The sequence below is a fragment of the Triticum urartu genome, chromosome 6, assembly GCF_003073215.2.
Source record: "Triticum urartu cultivar G1812 chromosome 6, Tu2.1, whole genome shotgun sequence".
NCBI lineage: Eukaryota > Viridiplantae > Streptophyta > Magnoliopsida > Poales > Poaceae > Triticum > Triticum urartu.
In genome coordinates, this window is record NC_053027.1 from 70,403,310 (window position 1) to 70,424,317 (window position 21,008).

The 21,008-nt window shown below is 42.2% G+C and overlaps 1 non-coding gene and 1 pseudogene across 1 annotated transcript; both read right to left on the reverse strand.

The window, feature by feature from the left end:
* Window positions 1-19,297: 19,297 nt before the first annotated feature.
* Window positions 19,298-19,381, reverse strand: LOC125517696. The gene has a single exon (XR_007287742.1). It is a non-coding gene; the product is annotated as a small nucleolar RNA SNORD36 (small nucleolar RNA).
* Window positions 19,382-19,479: 98 nt separating this feature from the next.
* Window positions 19,480-19,564, reverse strand: LOC125517697 (annotated as a pseudogene).
* Between the last annotated feature and the right edge of the window lie 1,444 nt (window positions 19,565-21,008).

Below are 21,008 nucleotides of genomic sequence, written 5' to 3' on the forward strand. Positions count from 1 at the left end.
TTACTTCCCAATGCCTTCCTCTAGGCCCAAATAATGGTGAAGTGTTATGTAGTCGATGTTCACATAACACCACTAGAGGATAGACAACATACATCTCATCAAAATATCGAACGAATACCAAATTCACATGACTACTAATAGCGAGACTTCTCCCATGTCCTCAGGAACAAACGTAACTACTCACAAAGCATATTCATGTTCATAACCAGAGGGGTATTAATATGCATAAAGAATCTGAACATATGATCTTCCACAAAATAAACCAACTAGCATCAACTACAAGGAGTAATTAACACTACTAGCAACCTACTAGTACCAATCCCGGACTTGGAGACAAGACTTGGATACAAGAGATGAACTAGGGTTTTGAGAGGAGATGGTGCTAGTGAAGATGTAGATGGAGATTGCCCTCTCCCAATGAGAGGAGCGTTGGTGATGACGATGGCGATGATTTCCCCCTCCCGGAGGGAAGTGTCCCCGGCAAAACAGCTCTACCGGAGCCCTAGATTGGTTCCACCAAGGTTCCACCTCCTGGCGGCGGAGTCTCGTCCCGAAAGGTCGCTTATGATTTTTTCCCTCGATGAAAGACTTCATATAGTAGATGATGGCCACCGGAGAACCAACAGGGGGCCACGAGGCAGGTGGCGCGCCCTTGGGGGTAGGGCGCTCCCCCCACCCTCATGGACAGGCGGTGGCCCCCTGACGTATTTCTTTCGTTTAGTATTTTTTTATATATTCTGAAAATAACTTCCGTGGAGTTTCAGGACTTTTGGAGTTGTGCAGAATAGGTCTGTAATATTTGCTCCTTTTCCAGCCCAGAATTCCAGCTGCCAGCATTCTCCCTCCTTATGTAAACCATGTAAAATAAGAGAGAATATGCATAAGTATTGTGACATAATGTGTAATAGCAGCCCATAATGCAATAAATATCAATATAAAAGCATGATGCAAAATGGACGTATCAACTCCCCCAAGCTTAGACCTTGCTTGTCCTCAAGTGGAAGCCGATAACGATAAATATGTCCTCATGTTTAGAGGTAGAGGTGTCGATAAAATAAAATACGGACATGAGGGCATCATGATTATTTTCATAACAGCAACATATATGGATATTGTCATATGATTTCTTATGCTCAAGTAATAATCTAATCACAATGCAAAGGTTCGAATCAGAAACCTTATTGAGAACTAACAAACTATAATCTCAGTCATTGAAGCAATTGCAATTTATCGTAACATCAGAAAGAGTCTATGTCAGAGCTCTTTAGCAAGTCCACATACTCAACTATCATTTAGTCTTTCATAATTGCTAACACTCACGCAATACTTGTGGTTACGGAGTTTTAATCAGACACAAAGAAAGATGGGGGCTTATAGTTTCGCCTCCCAACCTTTTACCTCAAGGGTAATGTAAACAATAATAACTAATGCTCCCCTACATCCAATTAGATATATCCATCAGGATCTTTCCAACACACTATGCTTTTCAAAGGATAAAATGTAAAAAGGAAAGGTGAATATCACCATGACTCTTGCATAAGGTAGAAGATAATAGTGACACATAGGCCCTTCGCAGAGGGAAGCAGAGGTTGCCATGCACTTTTGGGGTTGGATGCACAAAATCTTAATGTGAAAGAACGTCACTTTATATTGCCACTTGTGGTATGAACCTTTATTATGCAGTCCATCGCTTTTATTTCTTCTACATCACAAGATCGTATAAAGCTTATTTCCTCCACACCAATCAATCATACATATTTAGAGAGCAATTTTTATTGCTTGCACCGATGACAACTTACTTGAAGGATCTTACTCAATCCATAGGTAGATATGGTGGAATCTCATGGCAAAACTGGTTTAAGGGTATTTGGAAACATAAGTAGTATCTCTACTTAGTGCGAAGAATTTGGCTAGCATGAGGGGGAAAGGCAAGCTCAACATGTTGGATGATCCATGACAATATACTTTATCTCAGATATAAGAAAACATAAACCATTACGTTGTCTTCCTTGTCCAACATCAACTCTTTAGCATATCATATTTTAATGAGTGCTCCCAATCACAAAAGATGTCCAGGATAGTATATTTATATGTGAGACCTCTCTTGCTTTATTACTTCCTATTAATTGCAACGATGACCAAGCTATGTTTGCCAACTCCCAACAATTTTTAATCATCATACTCTTTCTATGTGAAGTCATTACTCTCAATAAGATCAATATGAACCCTTTATTTCTTTTTGTTCTTTTCTTTTATTCACTCAAGATCATAGCAAGATAATCAAGCCCTTGACTCAACACTAATCTTTATTATATATAGCTCACGGACTCGATTACATAGAGGGATCATAAAGCAAAACTCAAAACTAGATCATACCAAAAACTTTATTCTACCAGGTCAAGATACTACTAATAGGATCGAACTAAGAAAAACGGTAAAGATAGGAGTGTGGTTGTGATACGATACCGGGGCACCTCCCCCAAGCTTGGCAGTTGCCAAGGGGAGTGCCCATACCCATGTGATTATATATCCTTTGTCGGTGAAGAGGAAGATGATGGTTTAGTTGATGACATAGTCTTCTTCCTTAATTTGTGCTTGAGGACAGAATTTTGATCCCTCAAGTCATCAATCCCTTGCTCCAGGCTTAATATCTTTTTGCATAATTCCTGCTTGTTTTCCTGCAAGAGACGAAAAGGGATAAACTCGATCTTAATTTTCTTTGCTCTATCAGGGAGGCTTGACTTTTTGAACTCCGCATGCATGTCCCCAGGTTGAGGTAGTGGGACTTCATCTTCATCCGAGCTCATCTCCTCCTTTCTCTTGGGTTCATAGTCCTCTTCTTCTTCCGTAGTCCAACCATAGTGCTCCACATCTCCATAGACCTTAGGATTTGCAAGGTAATAATCCACATAACTTTGTCCTTCCGAATCCTGGTATGACATGTTGCTCTAATCTGCAGCAGAACAACTCGAAAAGAAAACAGAGGATAATTGCGTGATACAGGAGTCAAAACCTTCGGGAGATTATATAATGAATTTTTATTGACCAAAATACGTATCGTGCAAAAAAACAGAGTCCGGAGAGCACATGAGGTGGCCACGAGGTCGGGGGGTGCGCCCAGTAGGGTAGGGCGCGCCCTCCACCCTCGTGGAGGCCTCGTGTCCTTCCTGGACTGCTTCTTATTTTTCTATTTTTCTAACTATTCCAAAACAGAGAAATATTGCCTTTAGAACTGTTTTGGAGTCGGTTTACTTATCGTATCACATACCTATTCCATTTCAGAGTCTGAAATGTTCCGGAAAGTGTCTCTATGTATTCCTCCGGGGTTACGGTTTTAATAACATTGGTTTCAACATTTATGGGATTACCTGAGATATAATGTTTGATTCTTTGACCGTTCCCCACCTTCGGATTTGTGCCTTCGAAGTTGTTGATTTTTATGGCACCGGAATGGTAGACCTCCTCGATAACGTAAGGGCCTTCCCATTTAGAGAGAAGTTTTCCTGCAAAAAATCTTAAACGAGAGTTGTATAGCAATACATAATCACCTACGTTAAACTCACGCTTTTGTATCCTTTTATCATGCCATCTTTTAACTTTTTCTTTAAACAACTTGGCATTTTCATAAGCTTGGGTTCTCCATTCATCAAGTGAGCTAATATCAAATAACCTCTTCTCACCGGCAAGTTTGAAATCATAGTTGAGATCTTTAATATCCCAATAAGCCTTATGTTCTAGTTCGAGAGGTAAGTGACATGCTTTTCCATAAACCATTTTATACGGAAACATACCCATAGGATTTTTATATGCAGTTCTATAGGCCCATAATGCATCATCGAGTTTCTTAGACCAATTCTTTCTAGACCTATTGACAGTCTTTTGCAAAACTAATTTGATCTCTCTATTACTCAATTCTACTTGACCACTAGACTGAGGGTGATAAGGAGATGCAATTCTATGATTAACATCATACTTAGCAAGCATTTTACGGAAAGCACCATGAATAAAATGTGAACCACCATCAGTCATTAAATATCTAGGGACTCCAAACCTCGTAAAAATAACTTCCTTAAGCATCTTAATAGAAGTGTTATGATCAGCACTACTAGTTGGAATAGCTTCTACCCACTTAGTAACGTAATCAACAGCATATAGTCAAAAAACGTAATCAGCAGCAACTAAAATATGTGTATAACCATTAGAGGCAGGAAAAGGTCCCATATAATCAAAGCCCCAAACATCAAATGGTTCAATAACAAGTGAATAATTCATAGGCATTTCTTGACGTCTACCAATATTACCAATTCTTTCACATTCATCACAAGATAAGACAAACTTACGGGCATCCTTGAAGAGAGTAGGCCAATAAAAACCAGATTGCAATACCTTATGTGCAGTTCTATCTCCAGCGTGGTGTCCTCCATAAGCATCAGAGTGACACTTGCGTAGGATCTGTTCCTGTTCATGCTCAGGTACACAATCTCTAATAACACCATCTACTCCTTCTTTATAAAGATGTGGGTCATCCCAAAAGTAATGCCTCAAATCATAGAAAAACTTTTTCTTTTGCTGGTATGTGAAACTAGGTGGTATAAATTTAGCAACGATATAATTAGCATAATCAACATACCATGGAGCAGTTCGAGAAGTATTTATGACATTTAATTGCTCATCAGGAAAGCTATCGTCAATAGGTAGTGGGTCATCAAGAATATTTTCTAACCTAGACAAGTTGTCTGCAACGGGGTTCTCAGCTCCCTTTCTATCAACAACATGCAAATCAAATTCTTGTAGCAAGAGAACCCATCTAATAAGTCTAGGTTTAGCATCTTTCTTTTCCATAAGATATTTAATAGTAGCATGATCAGTGTGAATAGTTACTTTAGAATCAACAATATAAGGTCTGAACTTATCACAAGCAAATACAACTGCTAAAAATTCTTTCTCAGTAGTAGCATAATTTCTTTGAGCATTGTCTAGATTTTTACTAGCATATTGAATAACGTTTAATTTCTTATCAACTCTTTTCCCTAGAACAACACCTACAGCATAATCACTAGCATCACACACAATTTCAAAGGGTAAATTCCAATCAAGTGGCTGAACAATAGGTGCAGAGATCAATGCTTTCTTAAGTATTTCAAATGCTTCTACACACTCATCATCAAAGATAAATGGTATATCTTTTTGTAATAAATTAGTCAGAGGCTGAGAAATTTTTGAGAAGTCCTTAATGAACCTCCTATAAAAACCGGCATGACCAAGGAAACTTCTTATACCTTTGATATCCTTGGGACATGGCATCTTTTCAATAGCATCAACCTTGGCTTTATCAACTTCGATACCTCTTTAAGAAACTTTATGCCCCAAGACAATACCTTCATTAACCATAAAGTGGCACTTTTCCCAGTTCAAGACAAGATTAGTTTCTTCACATCTCTGCAAAACTCGATCTAGGTTGCTCAAGCAATCGTCAAAAGAGGATCCATAGACGGAAAGGTTGTCCATGAAAACCTCACAAATCTTTTCACAAAAGTCAGAGAATATAGCCATCATGCATCTTTGAAAGGTAGCAGGTGCATTACATAAACCAAAAGGCATGCATCTATAAGCAAAAGTACCAAAAGGGCATGTAAAAGTGGTCTTTGATTAGTCATTGGCTGACACAGGTATCTGAGAGAAACCAGAATAACCATCTAGAACGCAAAAATGTGTATGTTTGGATAATCTTTCTAGCATTTGATCGATAAAAGGTAAGGGGCAATGATCCTTTTTAGTGGCTTTATTTAATTTGCGGAAATCGATTACCATCCTATAACCTGTAATAATTCTTTGAGGAATCAATTCATCTTTATCATTAGGAACGACAGTAATACCTCCCCTTTTAGGGACACAATGGACAGGACTTACCCACTGACTATCAGCAATGGGATAAATTATACCTGCCTCAAGGAGCTTTAGTATTTCCTTTCTTACCACTTCTTTCATTTTAGGATTCAGACGTCGTTGATAATCACGAACTGGTTTGGCATCTTCCTCCAAATTTATTTTATGTTGACATAAAGTGGGACTAATGCCCTTAAGATCATCAAGAGTATACCCAATAGCAGCAAGATGCTTCTTCAGAGTTTTCAATAATCCCTCTTCTTCATGCTTTGAAAGGTTAGCACTAATAATAACAGGATATATCTTTTTCTCATCAAGATAAGCATATTTAAGAGTATCAGGTAACGGTTTGAGCTCAAACACGGGATCACCCTTGGGTGGAGGAGGATCCCCTAGGATTTCAACAGGCAAATTGTGTTTCAGGATAGGTTCCTGTTTAAAGAATACTTCATCTATTTCCCTTCTTTCATTCATAAACATATCATTTTCATGGTCTAGCAAATATTGTTCTAAAGGATCACTAGGAGGTACGGCAATAGAAGCAAGACCAATAATTTCATCCTTACTAGGCAATTCTTCTTCACGGTGTCGTCTACTAAATTTAGAGAAATTAAACTCATGAGACATATCACCCAAGCCAATAGTAACAACATTCTTTTTGCAGTCTATCCTAGCATTAACTGTGTTCAAGAAGGGTCTACCAAATATAATGGGACAAAAGCTATCTTGTGGGGAATAGAGAACAAGAAAATCAGCAGGATATTTAGTTTTCCCACACAAGACTTCAACATCTCTAACAAATCCAATGGGTGATATGGTATCTCTATTGGCAAGCTTAACGGTAACATCAATATCTTCTATCTCAGCAGGTGCAATATCATGCATAATTTCTTTGTATAAGTCATGAGGTATAGCACTAGCACTAGCACCCATATCACATAAGCCATGATAACATTGATCTCCTATTTTAACAGGAATAACAGGCATGCCTACCACAGGTCTATGTTTATCTTTAGCACAAGGTTTGGCAATTCTAGCAGTTTCACCGCAGAAATAAATAACATGCCCATCAATATTATCATCCAAGAGATCTTTAACAATAGCAATATTAGGTTCAACTTTAACTTGCTCAGGGGGTGTATAAGTTCTAATATTGCTTTTACGAACCACAGTTGAAGCTTTAGCATGATCCTTTATCCTAACAGGGAAAGGTGGTTTCTCAATATAAGTAGGAACAACAGGATCATTATAAGTGATAGTCTTTTCTTCAACTTTAATAGGTGCAGCTACTTTTACTTCTATGGGAGGATGATATTTAAACAACTTCTCCTTGGGGAGATCAACATAAGTAGCAAAAGATTCACAGAAAGAAGCTACTATCTCAGAGTCAAGTCCATATCTAGTGCTAAATTTATGGAAAACATCGGTATCCATAAAAGATTTAACACAATAAAACTTAGGTGTCATACCTGACTACTTACCTTCGTCGAGATCCCAATCTTCAGAGTTGTGCTTAATTCTATCCAATAAATTCCATTTGAATTCAATAGTCTTCATCGTAAAAGAGCCAGCACAAGAAGTATCGAGCATGGTGTGATTGTTATCAGAAAGCCGAGCATAAAAACTTTGAAGAATTATTTCTCTTGAGAGCTCATGATTGGGGCATGAATATAAGATTCATTTAAGCCTCCCCCAAGCTTGAGCGATGCTTTCTCCTTCACGAGGCCAAAAATTATATATATATATATAATTGTGATCATGATGAACAAGATGCATAGGATAAAACTTCTGATGAAATTCCAATTTCAATCGTTTGTAGTTCCATGACCCCGTATCATCACATAGCCTATACCATGTCGATGCATCTCCCTCCAAAGATAAAGGGAAGACCTTCTTCTTAATAACATCATCGGGTATACCTGCAAGCTTAAATAATCCACAAACTTCATCAACATAAATTAGGTGCTCATCAGGATGCTTTGTTCCATCATCTGCAAAAGGATTAGCTAGCAGTTTTTCTAACATACCCGAAGGAACTTCAAAGGGAACATTTTCATTTTCAGTAGGTTCAGCAGGTTGAGGAGCAACTCTTTGCTCTACTAGTCGGGGCGAAGATACCCCGAACAAGCCCCTCAGAGGATTACTTTCCATAGTAACAAGTGACAGAAAATTTCAACACACTATATAAATTTTTCCTTACCAAATTCCACCTACCAAAGGCGCTTCACTCCCCGGCAACGGCGCCAGAAAAGAGTCTTGATGACCCACAAGTATAGGGGATCTATCATAGTCCTTTTGATAAGTAAGAGTGTTGAACCCTACGAGGAGCATAAGGAAATGATAAGCGGTTTTCAGCAAGGTATTCTCTGCAAGTACTGAAATAAGTGGTAACAGATAGTTTTGTGATAGGATAATTGGTAACGAGAAACAAGTAACAAAAGTAAATAAAGTGCAGCAAGGTGGCCCAATCCTTTTTGTAGCAAAGGAGAAGCCTGGACAAACTCTTATATAGAGAAAAGCGCTCCCGAGGACACATGGGAATTATCGTCAAGCTAGTTTTCATCACGTTCATATGATTCGCGTTCGGTACTTTCATAATTTGATATGTGGGTGGACCAGTGCTTGGGTGCTATTCTTACTTGAACAAGAATCCCACTTATGATTAACCTCTATTGCAAGCATCCGCAACTACAACAAAAGTATTAAGGTAAACCTAACCATAGCATGAAACATATGAATCCAAATCAGCCCCTTACGAAGCAACGCATAAACTAGGGTTTAAGCTTCTGTCACTCTAGCAACCCATCATCTACTTATTACTTCCCAATGCCTTCCTCTAGGCCCAAATAATGGTGAAGTGTTATGTAGTCGATGTTCACATAACACCACTAGAGGATAGACAACATACATCTCATCAAAATATCGAACGAATACCAAATTCACATGACTACTAATAGCGAGACTTCTCCCATGTCCTCAGGAACAAACGTAACTACTCACAAAGCATATTCATGTTCATAACCAGAGGGGTATTAATATGCATAAAGAATCTGAACATATGATCTTCCACCAAATAAACCAACTAGCATCAACTACAAGGAGTAATTAACACTACTAGCAACCTACTAGTACCAATCCCGGACTTGGAGACAAGACTTGGATACAAGAGATGAACTAGGGTTTTGAGAGGAGATGGTGCTAGTGAAGATGTAGATGGAGATTGCCCTCTCCCAATGAGAGGAGCGTTGGTGATGACGATGGCGATGATTTCCCCCTCCCGGAGGGAAGTGTCCCCGGCAGAACAGCTCTACCGGAGCCCTAGATTGGTTCCACCAAGGTTCCGCCTCCTGGCGGCGGAGTCTCGTCCCGAAAGGTTGCTTATGATTTTTTCCCTCGACGAAAGACTTCATATAGTAGATGATGGCCACCGGAGAGCCAACAGGAGGGGAGTAGGCCGCGCCCCCATCCTCATGGACATGTGGTGGCCCCCCTGACGTATTTCTTCCGCTCAGTATTTTTTTATTCTGAAAATAACTTCCGTGGAGTTTCAGGACTTTTGGAGTTGTGTAGAATAGGTCTGTAATATTTGCTCCTTTTCCAGCCCAGAATTCCAGCTGCCAGCATTCTCCCTCCTTATGTAAACCTTGTAAAATAAGAGAGAATAGACATAGGTATTGTGACATAATGTGTAATAACAGCCCATAATGCAATAAATATCAATATAAAAGCATGATGCAAAATGGACGTATCAGTCCTTTTCAGGTATTTCAGGTTGTTCTTGACCGCTATCCAGTGATCCACTCCTGGATTACTTTGGTACCTCCCTGCTAGACTTATAGCAAGGCACACATTAGGTCTGGTACACAGCATTGTATACATGATAGAGCCTGTGACTGAAGCATAGGGAACATCTTTCATCTTCTCTCTATCTTCTGCAGTGGTCGGGCATTCAGTCTTACTCAACTTCACACCTTGTAACATAGGCAAGAAACCTTTCTTTGCTTGATCCATTTTGAACTTCTTCAAAACTTTGTCAAGGTATGTGCTTTGTGAAAGTCCAATTAAGCGTCTTGATCTATCTCTATAGATCTTGATGCCCAGTATATAAGCAGCTTCACCGAGGTCTTTCATTGAAAAACTCTTATTCAAGTATCCCTTTATGCTATCCAGAAATTCTATATCATTTCCAATCAGCAATATGTCATCCACATATAATATCAGAAATGCTATAGAGCTCCCACTCACTTTCTTGTAAATACAGGCTTCTCCAAAAGTTTGTATAAAACCAAATGCTTTGATCACCCTATCAAAGCGTTTTTTCCAACTCCTAGAGGCTTGCACCAGTCCATAAATGGATCGCTGGAGCTTGCACACTTTGTTAGCTCCCTTTGGACCGATAAAACCTTCCAGTTGCATTATATACAACTCTTCTTCCAAAAATCCATTCAAGAATGCAGTTTTTACATCCATTTGCCAAATTTCATAATCATAAAATGTGGCAATTGCTAACATGATTCGGACAGACTTAAGCATCGCTACGGGTGAGAAGGTCTCATCGTAGTCAATCCCTTGAACTTGTTGAAAACCTTTTGCAACAAGTCGAGCTTTATAGACAGTAACATTACCGTCAGTGTCAGTCTTCTTCTTGAAGATCCATTTATTATCAATGACTTGCCGATCATCGGGCATGTCAACCAAAGTCCATACTTTGTTCTCATACATGGATCCCATCTCAGATTTCATGGCCTCAAGCCATTTTGCGGAATCTGGGCTCACCATCACTTCTTCATAGTTCGTAGGTTCGTCATGGTCTAGCAACATAACTTCCAGAACAGGATTACCATACCACTCTGGTGCGGATCTTACTCTAGTTGACCTACGAGGTTCAGTAACAACTTGATCTGAAGTTTCATGATCATCATCATTAACTTCCTCACTAATTGGTGCAGGTGTCTCATAAACCGGTTTTTGTGACGAACTACTTTCCAATAAGGGAGCAGGTACAGTTACCTCATCAAGTTCTACTTTCCTCGCACTCACTTGTTTCGAGAGAAACTCCTTCTCTAGAAAGATTCCGAATTTAGCAACAAACGTCTTGCCCTCGGATCTGTGATAGAAGGTGTACCCAACAGTCTCTTTTGGGTATCCTATGAAGACAATTTTTTTTGCTTTGGGTTCGAGCTTATCAGGTTGAAGCTTTTTCACATAAGCATCGCAGCCCCAAACTTTAAGAAACGACAACTTTGGTTTCTTGGCAAACCATAGTTCATAAGGCGTCGTCTCAACGGATTTTGATGGTGTCCTATTTAACGTGAATGCAGCCGTCTCTAAAGCATAACCCCAAAACGATAGCGGTAAATCGGTAAGAGACATCATAGATCGCACCATATCAAGTGAAGTACGATTACGACATTCGGACACACCATTACGCCGTGGTGTTCTGTGACGCCCCCGATTCAATCGTACACTAATCATACATGCAAACGTGTACGGTCAAGATCAGGGACTCACGGGAAGATATCACAACACAACTCTAAAAATAAAATAAGTCATACAAGCATCATAATACAAGCCATGGGCCTCGAGGGCTCGAATACAAGTGCTCGATCATAGACGAGTCAGCGGAAGCAACAATATCTGAGTAAAGACATAAGTTAAACAAGTTTTCCTTAAGAAGTCTAGCACAAACTGGGATATAGGTCGAAAGAGGCGCATGACTCCTGCCTGGGATCCTCCTAACTACTCCTGGTCGTCGTCAGCGGGCTGCACGTAGTAGTAGGCACCTCTGATGTAGTAGGAGTCGTCGTCAACGGTGGCATCTGGCTCCTGGACTCCATCGTCTTGTCGTCGCAATCGGGTAAAGAAAAGGGGAAAAGGGGGGACAAGGCAACCGTGAGTACTCATCCAAAGTACTCGCAAGCAAGGAGCTACACTACATATGCATGGTTATATGTGTAAAGGGCCATATCGGTGGAATGAACTGCAGAATGCCAGAATAAGAGGGGGATAGCTAATCCTGTCGAAGACTACGCTTCTGGCAGCCTCCATCTTGCAGCATGTTGAAGAGAGTAGACTGAAGTCCTCCAAGTAACATCGCATAGCATAATCCTACCCGGCGATCCCCTCCTACGTGTTTTATTAAGTATTCGGTTCTAGTTGTCATAAGGTCAAGGTACAACTCCAAGTCGTCCTATTACCGAAGATCACGGCTATTCAAATAGATAAACTTCCCTGCAGGGGTGCACCACATTACCCGACATGCTCGATCCCTTTGGCCAGGCACACTTTCCTGGGTCATGTCCGGCCTCGGAAGATCAACACGTTGCAGCCCCACCTAGGCTCAACAGAGAGGTCAGCACGCCGGTCTAAATCCTATGCGCGCAGGGGTCTGGGCCCATCGCCCATTGCACACCTGCACGTTGCGTACGCGGCCGGAAGCAGACCTAGCCTAGCAGGCGTTCCAGTCCAATCCGGTACCCGCCGCTCAGTCGCTGACGTCAAAAAGAGCTTCGGCTGATACCATGACGCTGGTTGCCCATATCTTGTCCCACGTGGCGGTTAGTGCGTATAAGGTCAACCACCCAACTCAGATCAAATACCAAGATCTCGTTAAGCGTGTTAAGTATCCGCAAACGCCGACCAGGGCCAGGCCCACCTCTCTCCTAGGTGGTCTCAACCTGCCTTGTCGCTCCGCCACAAAGTAACAGTCGGGGGCCATAGGGAACCCAGGCCCACCTCAACCAGGATGGAGCCACCAGCCCCTTCAGCCCCCATCTCCGAACAGTATCATAAGTAATGCAACAGTATAAAGTATATAGTATATGCCCGTGATCACCTCCCGAGTGATCACGGCCCAGTAGTATAGCATGGCAGACGGACAAGAGTGTAGGGCCACTGATGGAACACTAGCATCCTATACTAAGCAGCAGGATAGCAGGTAAGGGTAACAACTGTAGCAACAATGACAGGCTATGCATCAGAATAGGATTAACTGAAAGCAGTAACATGCTACACTACACTAATGCAAGCAGTATAGAGAAGAATAGGTGCTATCTGGTGATCAAGGGAGGGGCTTGCCTAGTTGCTCTGGCAAGAAGGAGGGGTCGTCAACTCCGTAGTCGAATGGGGCGACAGCAGCGTCGGTCTCGTAGTCTATCGGAGAGAAGAGGGGGAAGAAACAATAAATACAATGCAAACATAAGCATGATGATGCGTGACGTGACAATGAGCGGTGCTAGGTGTGCCCTAAGCGGTAGTAGGTGATACCGGCGAAGGGGGAAAACATCCGGGAAAGTATTCCTGGTGTTTCGCGTTTTTGGACAGATGAACCGGAGGGGGAAGGTTGCAGGTTTGCTATGCTAGGGATGTGTGGCGGACGAACGGACTGCGTACCCAAATTTTTCTCGTCGTTCTGAGCAACTTTCATGTACAAAGTTTTTCCATCCGAGCTACGGTTTATTTTATATTAATTTTAAAAGATTTAAATTAATTTTAGCACTTATTTAATTAATTTAATACAACATTATCCAGAATAGTGCTTGCTGATGTCAGCATGACATCAGCAGTCAACAGAGGTGTTGACTGAGTCGCTGACATGTGGGTCCCACGTGTCATAGGTACAATAACCTAATTAACCTATTAATCAGTTTAATTAGTTAATTAGGTACCTAATGTTTAATTAGTTTAATTAAACAGGATTAATCAAGTTAATTAATTTAGTTAATTAATTAACATTTTTATTTACTTATTATTTATTTATTTATTTTAAATTTCTTTTTTTCTTTTTTTTGTTCTAGGGTGGGGCCCTCGTGTCATTGGCTCATAGGCCAACCGGGGCGGTTGCGGGGCGGTGTGACGCTGCGGGCACCCGAACCCGGCAAGGCACTGGAGCAGGTGAAGGATGGTGGCCTGGGGCCGGTGGTGAGGGGTGAAGCGAGGGGGGTGGCGCGGCCAGTGCGGGGCCGGGCCAGCGGCAGGGAAGCGGCAAGGGCAGCACGCGGGGGCGCGGAAGGCAAGCGGGTGATGCGAGCGCGGGCGCGAGGCAACGATTGCGGGACCGGCGGCGAGTGGACGAGGCGCAGGGTGGCGCGAGCGCTCGCGCACGACAAAGTCCAGCGAAGGCGAGCGGCCGTCGGCGGCGGGAGCAGGGGACGACGCGGGCATGTCGGGCAGGGGGGCAGCGCGCTGTGGTGCGGTGGAGTGCGTGCAGTGCCGTGGCAGGTTATGAGCTCCAGCGAGCTCGGGCGGCAGCGGGGGAGAGAGGAGGAGAGGTCGGGCATCACTTGTGGTGCAGAGAAGCGGCAGCGTGCTCGAGGAGGAGGACGAGGACGGGGTGTCCGAGGAGGTGGCCGCGAGGCACCGGTGTCGGGGAAGTTCATCGCCGATGCGCAGCTTGTCTGCGATAGCAAGGTCGCCGGGCGACGCTGGGCAGCAGCTACGATGGAAGGCGGTGGTCAGCGCCAGCGCGGGAGAGGTGGGGTCGGCGGCTCGGTGCCCCCGATCCCGATTAGGATCATGGAGGGGGGCAGAGGGAGGAGTGGGACGTGGGAGGAGTGGAGGGGAGTGGGAAGGAATGGGGGATCGTGCGGGGCGACGGGAAGGGGTGCCATCCAGATCCAGGGGCGCGAGGGGATCGGGGGGAGTGGGTCACTGTGACAAGGGTTTGACCCCGGGCTTATGGGTGGGCGGCTAGGCCGGTGGGCCGGTCGGTGCAGTGGACAGCTGGGCCTGGCCTAGTTAGGGCGGGGGGTTGTTTTATTTTATTTTTGTTTTGTCTTTATTTATTCTTTTAACTTCGGTTTTAAATGTTTTAATATCAAAATAGTTTTATCAAACTATAAAACCCATACCTAAATTAGTAAGGTGGCATTACTCACTGTAATAAAATGTTCACACATTATTTTAACTAGCTTACAATTACCTATACACATAAAAGCATTTATTAAGTATTTTCAAATATTCTTTTCATTATTTTAGTGCACATAAATATTTTATAAAAGTGTGGTTTCATCACCTATCTCTACTTATGGATTAATCGACACACTCCGAGCATTTTGGTTTTAATGTTTGAAAACTTCATCGTTTGGTTTGATTTCGAATTTTGAATTCGATCAGGTTTGAATTAACGCGAGATTAACAACAGTGACCGCGGTGACGTGGCATCATTAGTAGAGGTTACTATAGCATGATTACCCGGGCGTCACAATTCTCCTCCACTACAAGAAATCTCGTCCCGAGATTTAAAAGGCATAAGGGGGCACTCTGGTTAAGAAATTCTAGCGAGGGTTCTCGTTGCTAGTTGCTCTTCTCAAAGAGGTTGATCCATTACGTTGATGTCTTCATTTCTTTGCTTCAAGTCATCATGATGAAGTTTGTCGTCCTTCCTTCAGGATCTTCACCGTACTTACGAAAGGGTGAGAAGGGAAAACCCTATAAGGACAGATTCTAACAAGATCGAGCATCATACGGTTAACTCAGGGGAAGAAGCATAAGTAACACTCGAATTGAAACTTAAGAAGATGTCGAGAGCAAAGTAAGAAGGTACCATGAGAAGTTTCAAACTGATAGGCAAGCGTTCGATGCCTATCAGAAGGTGAAAGGGGTTCAGAGCAATGAGAATAAGTATTGCGTCGGATACCCGAATAGATCACTTGGCAGGTGGCCCGTGAGTTACATAAGAAGTCAAGCGCGAGGAATAACTTTGGAAAATGGGGGGTGTACAGGAGAGTCAGGTTTCGATCCTGTGGAAATGTGGGTTATGGGCCCACCATGTGTGTTTAAAAGTAGGAAGGGCGGAGACGTCTTGCGTGATCATGCAAGCAAGGCATGTCAGAGGGTAGCCTGTCTATTATGTCGGCAACAACGTCGGTACCAAGGGCGAGGGACGAAGAGAACCATTTTCCTGCTCGTTGAACGAGGCGGACCAATAGGCAAAGTTCTCGTCCATCGGTGGCTACCGGAATGTCATCAACAATAGTAACAGGGTCTTACTGATAGAGTTGTACACCGGGGTGTTTACTTGAGCAGGAGCATATTACTGCTTAGATCATATAGACCACTGGAAACGTTAAACCAACCAATGGAAAGGAAAATACGATTATCAGAATAAACAAAACAATGGAAAGGAAAATGTGTTTAAACACATATTTGAGGGGGTATATCCTTCCCAAGGACAAGCAGAGCAAGATATCCATGACAGTATATGACGTAGAAAACCCTTTAGGTAGGGATGAGAATTTTCATGACATTACCCATACAACAGTGTTTGAATAATTGATAAAGGAAATTTAGCATGGTGCTTCAAAATGTGCAGAGTACCACAGGCATGCTTTGAGATAGCATTGATATGGTCATCAAGTAAGGTTCAGAATTTGGATGCACGAAGGATCCATCAAGATCAACTTGTAGAATAAGTTTTACAATTTCCTCATGGAAGAATGGATATCCTTTCTAAAAAGGAAACTATACCAATAGGTCCTCCGGGCAGGTGTGCTAGGCATGACATCACCTTACTGGGTCATGTAAAGACCAACATTATAACTCTTGGAAAATGCGTCCCAACCATCATATCTGACCGGGATCCATATCTGATTGGTGTTAGGATATCTCAGACTCAGGATGCCTGAGAAGAAGAGGTGCAACACAATTGACGAGTTGACATTATATGATTCTCGGGAAATGAACTATGGAAGCGAGTTTCGATCAAGGGTCCATCATTAAGCCAAGGAGAGGATGAGGAGGTGGCTGATGGACTCAGCGATAATTCAACGAGGTATCCAAAAGGATGGATCTCCACAATTATGTGGATAAGGAGATAACATTTGTCAGATAAAATGATGTAATGAAGTATGCTCGAGGAAAACATACACAATTAAACATTGGTTGAAAGGTGCGCTCGAAATATGGGTTGGGTTGCACGACCAATGTCAGAAAGGTGTTTCAATAATCAATAGTCTAAGAGTGAATGGCTGACCATTAACTTCAAAGCAATATGGTTGCTAGAAGGGCAGAATCCAAACAGCACCGATCGAATCAACATGAGGACCAAGAAAGAATGGTGATGGTGAGAAGTATCACCACTACAAGAAATATGTCAACTTGTGACCACCACTATTGGTCACTGAATGGTCACAAATTTCCATTTGTGACCTTTTTGTGACCAAAAACAGAAGGTCAAAAGCTGGCCGTCGTAAACTGACTATAGCGACCTTTCTTCTGGAATGGTCGCAAACGTTTATGACCAAAATAAGTCCACTGTGGCGTTTTGGTCACTAGCAACCTCCCCAGGCCACGTAGGCATCCAGCGTGGCAAGCTGATGTGGCACAAGATTCAGCCCGGTCCAATTCAGTTTTCTACATGGGCCTAGCCCATTAATTCAGCCTTTCTATATTTTTTTCCTGTTAATTTTTCATTGACTTCATGGGCCAAGCCTAACATTGCAGCCTTTTTATTTTTGGGCCATGGCCTTTTTGTCTTAGCAGTCCCATTTTTTGTTTTTTATAAAATGGGTCCCCGTTTTGAGGTTCTGGTAACTGGGTCCTAGCTGTCAGGGTCATATTCTTCTTTTTTTCAATTTAACATAAATAAATACCCAGTATGTCTGAGTCGCCGGACAAAACAATTCTATAAGTAACACTTCAAATATTATCAGCCAGATTCAATACAAAGCTCCTGCTGTACAAAATAAGCTCTAACATACACTTTGCAAGCTCTGCAAGTGTAATAACAGTATGTCAGTCACGGCTACATGCTCCACAAGTTCAATAATGAGATACAGTATTTTACAAGCTCTATAGGTGTTATGTTCTTCAGCATGGAGCTCGTTCGACAGCTTTACTGGACGACCTGTTACATGAATCAACAAAAAAGAATCAAAAAAACTGAAGCCAATATATTATGAGCAGAGCTTTCAAAAAAGGGCAGTTATTAAGAATGCCAACACAAATTCAGCTAGTACCATGCTTTTTATTCTCCAGCTAGTTAAAATGAGATACTCATTCATACAAGAAAACAGAGACACAATATGAAAATTCATTGCACAAGTGCAGGCCATGCAAAATACTTCACTGCCACACATTGCACCTAAACTTCACAGAAGATATAATTATAAAATTCAGCTTGCTGCTACTGACATTGGAAAACTGCTGCGGGTTTGTTTTGATCACAGAAGATAGAACTGATAACATTAGTTTGCTGCAACTCTGTCGTAGATTTGTTTTAATCGCCGAAGATAGAATTGTTAAAATTCAATTTTCTCTACTGTCATTCAATAACTGCAACTGCAGCGAGACAAGTTCTCTTACCCAGAGAGCCGACGTGCATGGACTTGCGCATCAGATGACAGAGTCGTCGTACTATCATCAATACCAAATTCCCAAACTCAATATAAAAGAAGAGAAGTAACAGCCAACGAAAAAAGTATATGAAGACAAGGAGTGAGCATAAACAACAATTTTATTTACTTTTACTTGTTAGTTGAGGGGTGATGCAGAAGGAGTCACAAGTATCTGAAAAACTGACACATATGAGCTAGGAAGCAAGCATTGGATCAAAATTGGAAAGCGTACGTGACTACATACAACATCTGATTATATAAGCAAGTGTACAACGCAGCTATGTGCTAATTGCAGGCCCCGTTTGGATGCAAAGTATTTTCAAAGCATTACTAGAATACCATAGATTTTGAAAAACTGTAGTTTTGAATACTTTGAGGCATTTGGCTATACCAAAAACTACGCTTTCATAAACAGTGGTATTGTTGTTACTGTGGTTCTCTTGGAGTATTAAAAAAAGTGGTCTAGACCTCTTTTTCTCAAACTGAGGAAAAGTCGCTCGTGTCATTGCTGGTTGACTACCGTGCATCTTGGTTCACAAGCATAACTAACCACATGTCAGTATGCTTTCAATGGCATGCACCACACTAATTAAAATAAGATACTGATTCCTATTCTTTGTAATTAGCTATTGCCGATCACGTCTGCAACTTCGTAGCTCAGCTGTCAGAAGACCATACAGCGTTGCATGCAGCCGGCCGGCACACACTGATTCGTGTAGCTCCGTAGGTTTAGTATAAGTTAGATTAAGTTGTGTGACTATCGATCAAAACTACAGTAAAACAACATGAGCCAAACGCATCGGTAGTTTTTCTAAAACTAAGAAAAATGTATTTTCTTTAAAACCGTAGTATTCATTGCCCACGCATTGCAATACCGAAGCTTTGAGATACTATGGTATTTTAAATACAGCGCTGCCAAACTAGGTTCAGCCGATGACTACACAGCAGCAACTACTTCAGACATTGGCTGGAGAAATGCTTATCTTTTTTATTCTTCAACGACATAAAAAGAAATGACAACACAGCACCAACAACAGTAGACTCTCACCCAACTAATATACTAGAACTAGATCAACCAAGCATCAGTTTTAAAAAGCTCGATTTAAGATACTTCAACGGCGTAAAATCTCAGTAGCATCTCCTTGTAACATCATATGCTCAGCTGACAAACAAGTCACATGCAACTCCTCTACATTATATCACACCAACACACAGAGCTGCATTCTAGATGAGGAACAAAAAAACGTTGATGGCATGCTAGGCATCAGTTTTAAAAAGCTCAATTTTAGATCATCAAAGACCGGAAAGGCCTCAGCGGTCTAAATGTTTCACATCCTCTGCCCAGCACAACATCATCATCGTCACGGAAATTCCCTAAACAGTCAGCTATCCACAAAAACATAGTGACCCACATCACCAACGAGCTACTGTGAGCATGCAAGGACCATATACTATGCAGAGCTACTAAGCAAATGGGATTGGTAAGGAAGGGCAAAGAGAGGGAGGTGGCTACCTACTCCACAGGGGAACTTCCTGGTGGTGATGTTGAGCAGCATCCTGACGGGGCCATTGACCTTGAGCTGCTTCTCCTTGGCGCCCTTCACCAGATCCGAGGTCACTGTTCAACATATGCACGCACAAACGCATCAGAACGGAGACGCACAAGTCCAGCCAAATTACAAAAGAAAAAAGAACATCTATTGCGGTGGCGAGGCAGTAAATGAGGCAGGCAGAGCAGAGCACAGGACCTTCTGTGGCACGCCGTCATGGTCAGACTGGACGATGCCCTCCTCGTCGAGCTCAAGGTCGGACTCGACTATGTCCTCGTCGAGCTCGTTGGGCTCGGGGGTGGGGTCGCGCATGTCCTGGTCGTCCTCCTTGTCCTCCTCTTCATCGTCGATGTCGTCCTCCTTGTCCTCCTCTTCATCGTCGATGTCGTCCATGGAGGTCGCCTGCGCTTCCAAATCCAACACAGTAAAATTAACCAAAAAACATATGGTCCTAGATAGTATAAAATTAACCTAAAACAAACTAATACGCAGAATTAGTTCAGGAAAATTGATACAAGCGGACGAATCATCCTAACTAACCAGAAACAAAACATTATTTAGTCGCTAGGCGCTAAAGCGATAGATGTTAAACACTAACTGCCTTAATAAAAAAGAGCAATAGTAACAACCAGCAGGTACTAACGAACAGCTAGCACACCAACCATGCATCAACCGGAAACCAAATATGCATGCAATATGTATCATGATATGACGTACTTTGTAAGTTACTTGGACTTCCAGAACAGGAATCAAACATGAGAAATGTAACAACTGTTACAACAGAAATATTAGAACTAACTCCGTTGCCGGTGAATCCCTGATCTTCACTGCAGTGGCAAGATAAAACCACACAGAGTAATAAGCCTACACAGATTACATGATCTAGTGTACTAAGCTAAATCTACAAGGAGGGCATTTACAAGGACCAAATCATCACCGAAAATAGCACCAAACAGATCATGGTCCTTGATCTGTTTACAGAGGGGTCACCTTCTTGTCCTTGATCTCGCTGGACTGGATCCAGGTCTTGATCTGGTCCCAGTAGTGTTGCAACTTCTTGATCTCCTTCTTGAGGTCCGCCTCGAACTTCTCCTTCTGGTTCGCATTCTCGGTGTCGTAGACCTGCCCCAAAATCATGCAAAATCATGAGAATCTAGCGTGGGGGTTGGGGAGAGGAAAGAAGGGGGCGCATGCGTGTGTGCCTTGTTCCAGATGTTGTCGAAGACGACGACACCCT